The 13,444-nt window shown below is 39.4% G+C and overlaps 1 non-coding gene across 1 annotated transcript; it reads right to left on the reverse strand.

Annotated features, from left to right (window-relative positions):
• Positions 1 to 254: 254 nt before the first annotated feature.
• LOC145615821 (small nucleolar RNA R71) lies at positions 255 to 360 on the reverse strand. Its single transcript, XR_014107409.1, has one exon. It is a non-coding gene; the product is annotated as a small nucleolar RNA R71 (small nucleolar RNA).
• Between the last annotated feature and the right edge of the window lie 13,084 nt (positions 361 to 13,444).

Below are 13,444 nucleotides of genomic sequence, written 5' to 3' on the forward strand. Positions count from 1 at the left end.
AGAGAGGAGGCAATTTAGTGGAGCCAAGAATGAGAGTCCGTTGAATCACCTCAAGGAGTTTGAAAAGTATTGCAATACCATCAAGCTGAACGGCATTTCTCAAGAGTTCATTCGGCTTAAGTTGTTTCCCTTTTCTCTCATTGGTCGTGCCTTAGAGTGGTTGGATAAAGAGGTTAAGCCTAATTCTCTTAGGACATGGGATGATGTTACTAGAGCTTTCTTGTCGCGCTTTTATCCACAAAAGAAGACGGCGGAGGCTAGAGCATTAATCCAAGGATTCAAGCAAAGGCCAAATGAGAATCTCTATGAAGCATGGGAAAGGTACAAGGAATACCAAAGAGAATGTCCACATCATGGGATTCCTACTTATCAAGTGATTCAAATTTTCTCTGGAAGTTTGAGTGCTCAAGGCAAGTCATGCCTAGATGGAGGAGCCAGTGGTCCTATAAAGAATAGGACGGAGGAAGAAGTGGTAGACATAATTGAGGATGTTGTTAGGTACTATAGAGATTGGCAAGAAGGAGAGAGAGAGTCTACAAGCAAGAGTGGCTCAACGATCTATTCGGTGGATCACCTCAATGCAATCAACAATTTGTCATCCCAAATTTCAAATCAAGGGAAAGAGATGACATCAATCTAAGCAAAGCTTGAGAGTGTGTCCGTGAATTCTTTGAGTCTTCCCTCCCAAACCAAAGGGAGAGGTACAATCTCTAACTCTTCTCCCTCTACTTCTAATAACATGCCAAGTGGTTGTGTGTTTTGTGATTTATGTGGTTCTTATGATCATGATTCTTCTATGTGTTCACAAGCTTTTGTTGATGGATGTGATGATGTTGAAAATAATGAATGTGAACATGTGAACTTTGTGTCTAATACCAATGGTGGTCAAAGGTTTGAAGGACCTACGAACTTAGGTAATAGAAATTCTCACCCTCAAGGAGGTGGTTTTGATAATTATAACAATGGAGGATATAGAAATCAAGGAAACCAAGGTTTCCGAGGTAACTATAACCATCAAGGTTATAATAATCAAAACACAAGCCATGGGTATGGCAATCAAAACCAATCTCAAGGTTTTGGTAACCATTACCAAAACAATGGCAATAGTCAAGGAAGAGGAAGTTGGAACAACCAAAATAGAGGAAATTTTCAAAATAATAATCAAAGAGGACCCCCTCCCGGTTTTGCTGTAAAGTCCCAACCCAATGGTGAGAATTCTTATTCCCATCCATCATCTTTTAAAACAAACTTGGAAGAATTGATTGACAATCAAACTAAGATCATTAACACCTACATGCGGTTAGTGATAAGAAGTTCAATGAGATGATGACTCACAATAAGATGCTTGAGACCCAAATAACCCAATTAGCAAACACTCTCAAGGACTATGCTAGTCCTTCTTCTTTGCCTTCCCAAGGTGTTGAACCGAAGAAACTCGTATATTCTATTAACACTAGTTGTGGGAGTGACCTTAGTGAGGAAGTTTCTTGTTCAATGGAGGGAGAAGAGGAGAGGAGTGCTTTGGAGAGTGAAGTTGAAAGGGTTGAGTCCAAGGAGGTCTATTGTGAGAAGGAGGAAAAGGAAAAGAATGTTGTTGTGAAGATGTGAGAGGAGGAGAGATTTCCTGATCTACCTTACCCTCAAAAGTACATAAGGTTTAAAATGGATGAGCAGTTTGGGAAGTTCCTTGAAGTTCTTAAAGAAGTTCATGTTTTCACACCTTTTACCGAGCCAATTCGCCAAATGCCTAGGTACTCCAAGTTTCTTAAGGAGATTCTGGAGGAGAAGGAGGAATGTAATGAGGGCAATTCGGTGGAAGGAGGGAAATGTTTTAGTGCTCTTATCCATGGTGAGCTACCGGAGAAAATGGAGGATCCGGGAAACTTTTCAATCCCTTGCAAGATTAAGAAAATGATGTTTGAGAATGCTCTATGTGATCTAGGAGCTAGTGTGAGTATCATGCTTTATTCGGTTTTCAAAAGACTTGATTTAGGTGAGCTTCTACCATCCAATATAACCATTCAATTGGCCGATCGATCTATCAAGATTCCAAAGGGGAGAGTTGAGGATGTCCCACTTAAGATTGGGGAGTTTGTTTTTCCCGTAGATTTTGTGGTGTTAGAAATTGAGGAAGATGAACATATTCCTATCATCCTAGGGAGACCATTCTGCTACCTCGGGAGCTTTGAATGATGTTAAAGGAGGCCTCATTACTTTAAGATGTGGTAAGCATGAGGAGAGTTTTAAGTTAAAACCAATGCATGAGTCTCTATCTTTTGTGCAAGATATGATTTGTGCTAGTTCCTCTCGTTCTATTGATAATGTAAGTATGATTGACTCTTCTACTAACAATGCTCTTGAGAATTTTGATGATGTTCTTGCAAATTTTGATAGCATGAAGGTTAGTGAAGAGGAAATTGTGATTCCCAAGCTAAAGGATGAGAAGGAAGTTGAGATTCCAAGTTGGTTTGAGCTTATTTCTCAAGAAGATGGGAAAGTTTCTATGGTTGTGGATGTTGAAGTTCCATCTACATTGAATAACAAGCCAAAGAAGAAGGCTCGTGATTCAAAGAAGTTGAGAAAAAGGAAGAAGTTGAGAAAAGAAAAATGTGAATTTGAGAAGAATTTCATGGAAGTTTCATCAAGCAACAATGGGAGGTTGCTTAAGAATGAAGAGGATTTTGCTCTCTCTACTACCTTGAAGAAGGTGGTGTTCTTTTACCCTCCATGATTTGGAGGAAGATTCGAGCTTAGGACCTTAAGCAAGCGCTTCCTGGGAGGCAACCCGGAGTTTCTAAACTTTCTTTTTGATTTTGGAATTTTTCTTGTTTTTCTCTCTTTTTTTACCTTTTCTTTTCTTTCACTTTTCTACTTGTTTGGATTTTTAGGATGAACTTTTCGGGATTGGATTTCTTCAAGTTAGCATGATGAATGGAAGGTGTTTGCGGCACTTATCATGGTTTTGTTCGATCCTAATCGAAATTTGAGGTAAAAGGGGGTAAGAATTTTAAGGAGGTAAGTTAGGAAATTCATGCTTTGAAAGTTGAAGGAAGTTGATGCCTAGTGAGTTCTTGTGGTGGGTACATGAATCTCTAACTTTGAGCTCACTAAAAATATATTTTGCTACTGCCTATGTTGGTGTTCATCACCAATGATTCATGTACGCACCTAAGAGGTCATTGAGCATCAAAGAAAGAAAAAAAAAAGAGAAGAAGAAGGGGGGCATCAGGTGCGGGCGCACCAGCAGGTTGTGCGGCCGCACACCTGACTGGTGCGGGCGCACATAAGGAGGGTGCGGCCGCACCTATTGCCTTGCACCCCCTCTTGTTCTTCTTCTTCTTTCTTCTTCTTTCATTCCTCATTTCATACTTCCTCATTCACGCACACTCCCTTCTCCAAACCCTCTTGAACGAACCTTATCCTTCTCCATTCACCATCATTTCTTCGTCAAATCTTCACAAAAATACTCCAAATTCATCTAAATTCACTCAAAAACCATTCTACTCATCAATTTTCACACAAATTCACCCAAACAAACACTCAATCTCTCTCCTCCATAGTTGGGTAAAATTGGGGCTTTTGTGTATGCTTGGAATTGGAGGCTCTAACTTGCTCAATCTTGCTTCTTATATGGTATAATCATCTTTCCTTACTTCAATTTGGTTAATTATATCATATATATGCTTGATTGAAATTTTTGTATGAGCATGAATAGTAGTAGTATGGGTTTTGTGATTTTTGATGCTTGTTATTGATTTTGGATGAAATTTTGTGATGTTTGTTGCTTGAAATTGCATAACATTGCTTTGTTTGTTGATTTTGTAGCACTTGTCATCAATTTTGGTTGAAAATTCTTGAGTTTTAAAATTGGAATTTTTGGTAGTAAGGTGTTCTTGTTGGTTTTGGTTGATTGGTTGCATATTGAATTGTTAAAGAAGGTTATTCTTGGTTGATTGGTGTTGTTGGTTTGATTGGATTGATCTTGTGTATTGAATAAAGTGTGGTTCTTGGTTTGGTGTTCCTTGGAGTATTGGTATTGAGCTTGATTGATTGATTTTGGTGAACTTCTTAGCCACAAAAATGTCAAAACTCATCAAAAAGTTCACTAAAAAGAGAAAAACCGATGTATCCATCGAAGAACCCCCGACCTAGCACATCTTCTCGACCTAGCACATCTTCTTCACCCTCTCAAACACGATCACCAACACCTCTTCCCAAAAAGAAAAACCTCAATCCCGACCAAAAGACCATCTATCAACAACTAAAAGTAGAAAGGACCCTCAAACCGACCCGCCACTATCTCTAAAGAGACATGACAAGCTTGGGGATAGATGAGGATGTGAGGTCTTTGCTCCTTAATATGAGAATGGGGTCTTTCATCAACAATGCCTTCCACACCAATACGGAGCCAACTTTGGAATTCTTGGCTACCTTGGATGTTGTGCCCATGGGAGGGCAATATCGGGTGAGGTTCCAAATTTTCAACCATTTCTTCGATCATTCTTTGGAAGAGTTCAATGCGGCATTGGACTTTGATCCTCATGGGGATATTCTTAATGTTGAGCCGTACATCTTCCCGGAGTACGATCAAAATTCATGGTGGGAAGATATTTCGGGGGGCAATAAGTTCATTGCGAACAAGGCCAAGATTTCAATGGTGTACCAACCTTGTCTACGGTTAGTGCACCGTCTTTTGGGGTATGTTGTATTTCCCAAGCAAGAGTTGGGAAAAATGAGCAAATTGGAGCTCAAGGTTCTTTGGTTGGCCACCCGTCCGGAATATCGAGGCCGTTTGAACTTGGGATATGTGTTTGCCACTTATTGTCTTCAATTGAGAGGCCGGAGCACCAGAGAGATACCATGTGGAGGCATGGTAACTAGGCTCTTGACTCGTCTTCGCCTTGATCACTACTTGCCTTTTTGCAAAGAAGTTGGAGATAGCACTACCCTTTACCTTGATTTGAAGCAACTAAGGCAAGTGAAATTTATCACAAAGAATTATGAAGATGGTAGGTATGAGTGGTTGCGAAACAACGCGCATTGGTGCTACTTGCCGAACCCCGGGTTGACTTCCTTGAACCGGATCAACACCGAGAACGTGTGGCACGTTCCTAGGTCCTTTCGGTGCCCAAACTTTGACTCCAAGGAGGATGATGATGATGATGATGAGGATGAATTCCAACGAATTCCACAACAACAACAACAACGACAACAACAACGTCAACAACAACAACAAATTCCACAACAACAAGTTCCACAAGAGCAACAACAACAAGGGCAACATGTTTATGAGAATGCCGATATGACGGCTCTTAGTGAGCAAATGAGCGGATAGCAAATCCGTTTGGATGGCATGTATGATCAAGACTTCAAGGCTCTTTATAACCAAATAAGAGGTATCTCGGAGACGCAACAAGGTATGTTTGTACAACAACAACAACTCTATGATGCGGAGGTTGACCGCGGGAACATTGTTCCCCCAGTCAACTATCCTCACTTCCCGCCCCAACAAGGACCTATACCTTCGTACGGGCATCCGTATTGGCCGGGTCCTTCCGAGCCCGGTACCGAGCGTCGCTTCTATCCGGACGAGCAAGGTAATTACGATTACAAGGCTCCCGGTGGATGCGACTATAGGGGTGATCCTAACTACCCCCATGTGCATGAGAACCACCCCTACGAACTAGCTTTGCCCGACAACTTCACCGCTCTTGCTCCTTGGCAACAAGATAACTTCAAGGGGCATTATGGGTGGCCCGAGAGTTTCACCGGAGGATGGGAGCCTTATCCACCCCCACCCTTCAATGACCACTTGGGCAACAATGACCCCAATGGGGTCGGGCCTAGTGGTAGTGGTGGTGATGGTAGTAGTCATTAGTTCCCTTATGCTTTTTGTGCTTTTGGCCTCCATCCCTTATGTTTTTGATGCTTGTTTTGTATTGTTGGGATTTTGAGATGTATCTTTATTTAGCTTAGGGGAACTAAGACTATGCTCGGTAGCCAATACTTGTTGTTGTATGCATACCTTGGTTGCTTGTTTGCTTCTTTTTCTCTTCTTATTTGGTTTGCTTCTTTTTCTTGATCTCTATGCTAATTCTCTTGTAGCTTGTATGCTTGCCCGATTTGCAAGGTTACTTGTTGTTGTGATCTCTATGCTACTTCCCTTGTATCCAAATCCCTTTAACCCAAAACCCTTTGATCCAAATCCCTAAAATCCAAATCTTGTAGTTTATCTTAGTTCTCTATTTAGTTAGTTACTTTCTTGTTTTCCTAGTTTTCTTTCTTCTATTTTTTTTTATTCTTTGTTAGTGTAGCTCTTTTTGCTTATTTGTTTATAGTTTTTGCTTAGTTTAGTTTACTTCTATTTGTTATTTTTTTTCTTTGTTTTGAAGTTACTAACCATTTTCTTTGTTTATAGCTTCTTTTATTTTTCTTTTTCTCACTTGGCTTCTTGAAGATGCTTTTGGCCTTGGATTGCAACGATAATGGTTTACTTTTTCCCTCGTTTATTCTTGCTAATCTTGGAGCCGGGTGAGACCTTTCTAATTTTTCTCTCTACTTTTCTTTTGTTGCATAGACTAGGATTAATTTAGGGGAAGTTGAATGGTTCGAGGATAAATGCTTGTTAACACGTAATGTGTTTGGGATCGATGACGATGATGTCATTCGATCACTTGTTTGTCGATTGGGATTTATATGTGTTTAACTTGCTTTCTAGTCCATTTCACCATTTTTCTCCTATTTTCCTTTTTCTATGTTTCCTTTTCTTTTCTTTTATTTTCTTTTATTTTTCTTTCCTATTATTTTCTTTCTTATTTGTGGGATGATTTTGAGGCATATTTTTCATTTTTATTTCTTTTTGAATTGGACTTTATACATTGGACTTTGTCTTTTGCATGATTTTCTTCCTAGGTAGTAAAGGTATGCACGGTTTGAGACTATGTTCGGTTGACTCCAGGATAGGTGTATGCTAGGGTAGTTGGTTTGAACTAGGAGGATCATGAAGCCGGATTCTACTTGTTTGTGGCATGCTTGGTAGTTGATCCCTATAGTCAATTTGACACCATTAGTGAGTTTTTGCTACATCCATGTGAGGTTCATTGTTTTTCAAGCCTTCAACCTATGATAAAAACTATGGAGCACGAAAATAATATCTGACAATCTTTGAACGTCTTTCAATTCGAATAGAATTAGGACTTTCAAAAAGAAAAGTTTTATTCAAATTCAAATGCTTTAATCTTATCTTTTAAAAAAGGATAATTAAGATATTTTAGAAACTTATAGAAGCTTCCAATTAATCCTAATTGGATTATGAATGAGATTAAATCCTTTGGACCCTCCACATGATCATTGGGTCGTAGGTAAGGTGGGCTAAGGTTCGGTTTAGATCCAGTTTAGTGTTTTGGCCATAACTTATTCGTTACAACTCGGATTTAGGCTTATGATATACCGTTGAAAAGCTCTTTCAAAGCCCCATCCAAATATTTAATCATTTGACCGATATTATGGATCAAAATAAACTGATCTTAACGTTTTTATAAAAGAACACGAAATGAATGATTTTAATGGACACAAAATGAAATATTTTGGGTTTAAAGGCACGAAAAGAGAAAATTAAGTTATGATTTGGAGAAATGGGCTAGGAATTGGGTTGTTTTATGAAATTTATTGGGAATGAACATGGATTTAAGCACTCTAAAGATTACATACTCAACCCGACCGATAATGGCGGTAAAAGGTTGTTCATCATCGGGTTTGGTTTTGGGGAGACATTTTTAGGTGTCTACACCTTGATCACTACTTGCCATATTGCAAAGAAGTTGGAGATGGCACTACTCTTTACCTTTATTTGAAGCAACTAGGTCAAGTGAAATTCATCTCAAAGCACTATGAGGATGGCAAGTATGAGTGGTTGCGATATAATGAGCATTGGTGCTACTTGCCCAACCCCAGGTTGACTTCCTTACACCGGATCAACACCGAGAACGTGTGGCACGTTCCCAAGTTCTATAGGCACCCCAACTATGACTCCAAGGATGATGATGATGATGATGATGAGGAAGAATTTCAACATATTCAACAACAACAACAACGACAACAACGTTAACAACAACAACAAATCCACAACAACAAGTTCCACAAGAGCAACAACAACAAGAAGGGCAACATACTTATGCAAATGCCTATTTGAGGGCTCTTAGTGAGCAAATGAGCGGATTGCAAATCCGTTTGGATGGCATGTATGATCAAGACTTCGAGGCCATAACCAAATGAGAGGTATCTCGGAGATGCAACAAGGTATGTTCGTACAACAACAACTCTATGATGCGGAGGTTGAACGCGGGAACATTGTTCCCCCGGTCAACTATCCTTATTTCCCGCCCCAACAAGGTCCTATACCTTCGTGTGGGCATCCGTATTGGCAAGAACCTTCGGTCCCCGATGCCGAGCATCGCTTCAATCCGGACGAGCACGGTAATTACGATTACAAGGCTCCCGGTGGATGCGACTATAGGGGTGATCCTAACTACCCCTATGTGCATGAGAACCACCCCTATGAACTAGCTTTGCCCGATAACTTCACCCCTCTTGCTCCTTGGTAATAAGATCTTTTTAAGGGGCATTATGGGTGGCCCGATGGTTTCACCGGAGGATGGGAGCCTTATCCACCCCCATCCTTCGATAACCTCATGGGCAACAATGACCCCAATGGGGCCGGGCCTAGTGGTAGTGGTTGTGATGGTAGTAGTCATTAGTTCCCTTACCTTTTGTGCTTTTTGCCTCCATCCCTTATGTTCTTGATGCTTGCATTGTATTGTTGGGATGTTGAGATGTATCTTTATTTAGCTTGGGGGAACTAAGCCTTGACTCGGTAGCCAATACTTATTGTTGTATGCATACTTTGGTTGCTTGTTTGCTTTTTATGCTCATCTTGTTTGGTTTGCTTCATTTTCTTGATCTTTATGCTACTCCTCTTGATGCATGCATGCTTGCCCGATTTGCTTGGTTTCTTGTTGTTATGGTGATGATTTGACTATGATGTTGTTGTTATCTTTGCTCCCTTGAATCCAAATCCCTTTGATCCAAAACCCTTTGATCCAAATCCTTAAAATCCAAATCTTGTAGTTTAGTTTAGTTTTCTATTTAGATAGTTGTTTTTATTGTTTTCCTAGATTTTCTTTCTTTTATTTCTTTTAATCTTTGATAGTTTAGCTCTTGTTTTGCTTAGTTGTTTATAGCTTTTGCTTAGTTTAGTTTCCTTTTATTTGTTATTTTCTTTTCTTTTGTTTTGAAGTTACTAACCATTTTCTTTGTTTATAGCTTCTTTTATTTTTCTTTTTCTCACTTGGCTTCTTGAAGATGCTTTTGGCCTTGGATTGCAACGATAATGGTTTACTTTTTCCCTCGTTTATTCTTGCTAATCTTGGAGCCGGGTGAGACCTTTCTAATTTTTCTCTTTACTTTTCTTTGGTTGCATAGACTAGGATTAATTTAGGGGAAGTTGAATGGTTCGAGGATAAATGCTTGTTAACACGTAATGTGTTTGGGATCGATGACGATGATGTCATTCGATCACTTTTTTGTCGATTGGGATTTTTATGTGTTTAATTTGCTTTCTAGTCCATTTCACCATTTTTCTCCTATTTTCCTTTTTCTATGTTTCCTTTTCTTTTCTTTTATTTTCTTTTATTTTTCTTTTCTTTTATTTTCTTTTATTTTCAATCTTATTTGTGGTATGATTTTGAGGCATTTTTTTCATTTTTATCTCTTTTTGAATTAGACTTTATACATTGGACTTTGTCTTTTGCATGATTTTCTTCTTAGGTAGTAATGGTATGCACGGTTTGAGACTATGTTCGGTTGACTCTAGGATAGGTGTATGCTAGGGTAGTTGGTTTGAACTAGGAGGATCATGAAGCCGGATTCTACTTGTTTGTTGCATGCTTGGTAGTTGCTCCCTATAGTCAATTTGACACCATTAGTGAGTTTTTGCTACATCCATGTGAGGTTCATTGTTTTTCAAGCCTTCAACCTACTTTGTATGAGCGGCGTGGATACTTGACTATGCAAACCTAATCTATAAAGCTTGATGTATGATTCTTAAACCCGAGACCGAACTATCTAGGGAGGACTAAGTTACATTTTTCAAGGTGGAATTTTTCAGTTTTAGGATAGTTTGTTATTCTCTTTGTTTTTGGGTTTACATTAGCCTTCTTGCAACCATTTGAGCCTTATACCTTCTTTTCAAGCCACATCTTTAGATCTTTGGCCTTTTGTTTCATTTTCTTTTTATTTGGTTTTTGTGAAGCAAATTGATCATTTATGATGGAGTTTGTGGTGGATAAGTTGGAGATTTGGTTGTTATGAGTGCAAGTTTGTGATGATGTTTTCTTTATGAATAATTGCATTTGTTTGTGTAAAAGCCGTCCTATTTCATAGAAGGCATGGACTAATAAATTGCATTATAGAAAAAGCCGTCCGAATTTAGCAAAAGGCAAGGACATTGCAAATTCAAGTTAAGAATATAAAAAAATTGAAAAAAGTGAAAAATTCAAAAATATTTTTGATGTATTCTTTTCTCCTTCTAAGAATTGAGGACAATGCTTCATTTTAGCTTGGGGGAGAAGCGTTTACGCTTTTTGTATGTATTTCTTTGTGAGTATAGCTTCAAGTAAGCTTGGGGGTGTTGTTTTTGTTTGGAACTTTCTTGATTGTGGTGTTAAGGATTGATCACCATTTTGCTTCACTTTTTAGGAAAATCACCAAATTTTAAATTTTATCCTACCTTCACCCTTTATGCCTTACATTACAACCTTGGGGAAAGACCTTTCGACCTAGATAGTTGAGTCACTATTCGGGGGAGGGAATCATGGGTCATTGCCTAAGGAAAGGGGAGGCATAGTCAAGATTGTCGAGTAGCCTAAACAAGCGGTGTGGACACCATCTATGCCTTGTGCCCACCAAAATGGCCATAAACTTGCTGCCTACTTCGTTGTTCATCACCATCACCAAAGGTCGTGTGCACCGGATGAGCAAGGATGAAGAAGGGGGGAATTGTACCCATATAGGTGCGGGCGCACAGGGGTGATGTGCGGCCGCAAAAGGTGGCGCGTGCAGGCGCACCCCTGTGGGTCTTGTGCTCGTGCGCCCCTTCTGTCTCCTACATGCGACCGCACCGGCGTGGGTCTATTTTTGGACGTCATAACCGACTTCTCCCTTGTATATATAGTTATTTCCTTCTATTTTTGGATAGGTTTTACATTAGATTTCATTTGCTTTGTTTTTTATTAGATTTTTAGAGAGAGAAACTCAAGTTTGAAGAGAGAGAAATTCATGGTGTATTGTTGATGATTCAAGATTTCTTCATTGCAATTGATCTTTGATCAAGTTTTGTAAGGATTACTCATCTTTGATTTCAATATAAGTTTGATTTTAGTTGATTTCAATTGTTTTTCATATGATTGTTGATTGTTTGATGTTTGATTAAAGTTTCATTGAAGTTTCATTGATTTTTGCATTGATCTTTATATTTCTAATATGTTGATGATAAAATTGTTGATTAGTGTTTTTTTTATCTTGATTTCTATGGCTAGTGAGTAGTTTACTTGTTAGGGTAATGGTGAAGCATGTATGAGTAATGGATTAGTGTAATTGGGGATAATTAATGGAGTTGATGATGTGATTAAACTTGGTTGATGATTCATGAGCATGTGTGTGATTGATTGAAGTTTGGCCACCTTTAATTGTTGCACTAGATTGCATTGTAAGCTCACATTGATACGGACCATTGATTTGTGACTTGCATTTTCACGATTAAGGTATCTTGTGATGTTTCCTAGCTAGAGTTTATCGTAGTTAACGCTAGTTAGACCTCTAGGAGAATAGCTTGATATGCTCTTTTGGATGCATGCTTGATCTTCCCTCACATTAATTGACTTAGTTGATTTGACCTCCCCAATTATCCTTCTCTATTACAAATACATGTGGATCCTATCCCTAGTGTCTATTACCTTTGATTTCATACAAGTTCATTTGCATTATTAGCTCTAGTTCTAGCTTATAACTCCGCTCTTGACTTCGGAATAGCTTAGCGTTAGGCAATAGACTCTCAATTACCATTTCCTTGGGTTCGACCTTGACTTTCTACTATACTCGTATAGGGGTTAGTTGAGTTTACAAATATTTTTTGATTGGGTGGGGAAGGTAGCCCAACGACCTACCGTTTCGTCTCCCATCAGACTTTTAGGTCCTTTAACCCGGGGTTAGCGAGGTCCGACCGAAACCCGAGTATTATATGAGTTTAAGAGTTTTTGCTAATGCAATGCTCTATTGAACTCCTACTCAAGCAATCTTCCCCAAAACCCAAGGTGGGTATTTATAGGGAGGAGTGAGACTGGGAATTTATCCCATCAATGTGGGATCATGAAATTCCACAATTTATTTTAAAGTTAAAATAAAATAATTAAGCAAACTAATAATAAATCTACAAGTGTCAGTAATACATGTAAAGAGAAGTGAGGACCACTTGGAGTGTAGGGTACCATACTTGCTCCCCAATCCAAACTCTCTTTGTGCCACATGTCCCTTACCCCCACATGCTTCCTCATATGTTTCGGCCCTAGCTACCCGTGCCTAAGCCCAGCCTTAGCCCAGCCCCGCACTTGGAGTTACGGGCTGCTGTTGTGGCTAGCAAGCCACACACTCTAAGTGCGAGCTGCTGCTAGCATGTCGCGCACACCAAGTGCGGGCTGCTAGCAGTTGCTGCCCCTTGGGTGCTGCGGCTAGCGGCTGCTGCTAGCCATGGTGCGCTAGCATGCACCAGCCAACCACCCTTGGCTCGGTATGGTGCGCGTGCTAGCCACCTATGCTAGCACATTATGCCCTAGCACTTAGATGCTCGGGGTATTCCAATGCTAGGGGTATTTTGTGGAATATTGTCGATTTATTATTATTTGCTCGTCTCGTCATTTACTATTTTTGACTCGACTTTCGACGTTCGGTTTCGACGCTCTAAGCTCGAATTTGTGACGTCAAAGTATTTAATACTCGTGCGACTCATTAATTTCTTCCGAATTAACTTGTCGAGTCGGTTCGTTAATTTGCTTGGTTGTGACTCGAAGGGTTAAGTCAAGATTAAGCTATAATATTAATTATGCATTAATATTACTAATCGGAAGCGACCTCCACCTAGGCATTCTGATCACTTGACCTTACTGAATATATTAGCTTCCTAATAATTCTGAACCCACTATCAGAATAATACACTTGTTCGAAGGACACCATTCCTTTCACTAACCATTTGAGTCATATCCCTTCTTTTCAAGCCACATCTTTAGAATTTTGAGCCTTTTGTTTCATTTTTGTTTCCATCCCTTGTTTTTGTGAAGCAATTGATCATTATTGTTGGAGATTGTGGCGGATTAGTTGACTATTGTTTCCTATT

Source organism: Chenopodium album, chromosome 25, assembly GCF_948465745.1.
Source record: "Chenopodium album chromosome 25, dcCheAlbu1.1, whole genome shotgun sequence".
In the NCBI taxonomy this organism is placed as follows: Eukaryota; Viridiplantae; Streptophyta; class Magnoliopsida; order Caryophyllales; family Amaranthaceae; genus Chenopodium; species Chenopodium album.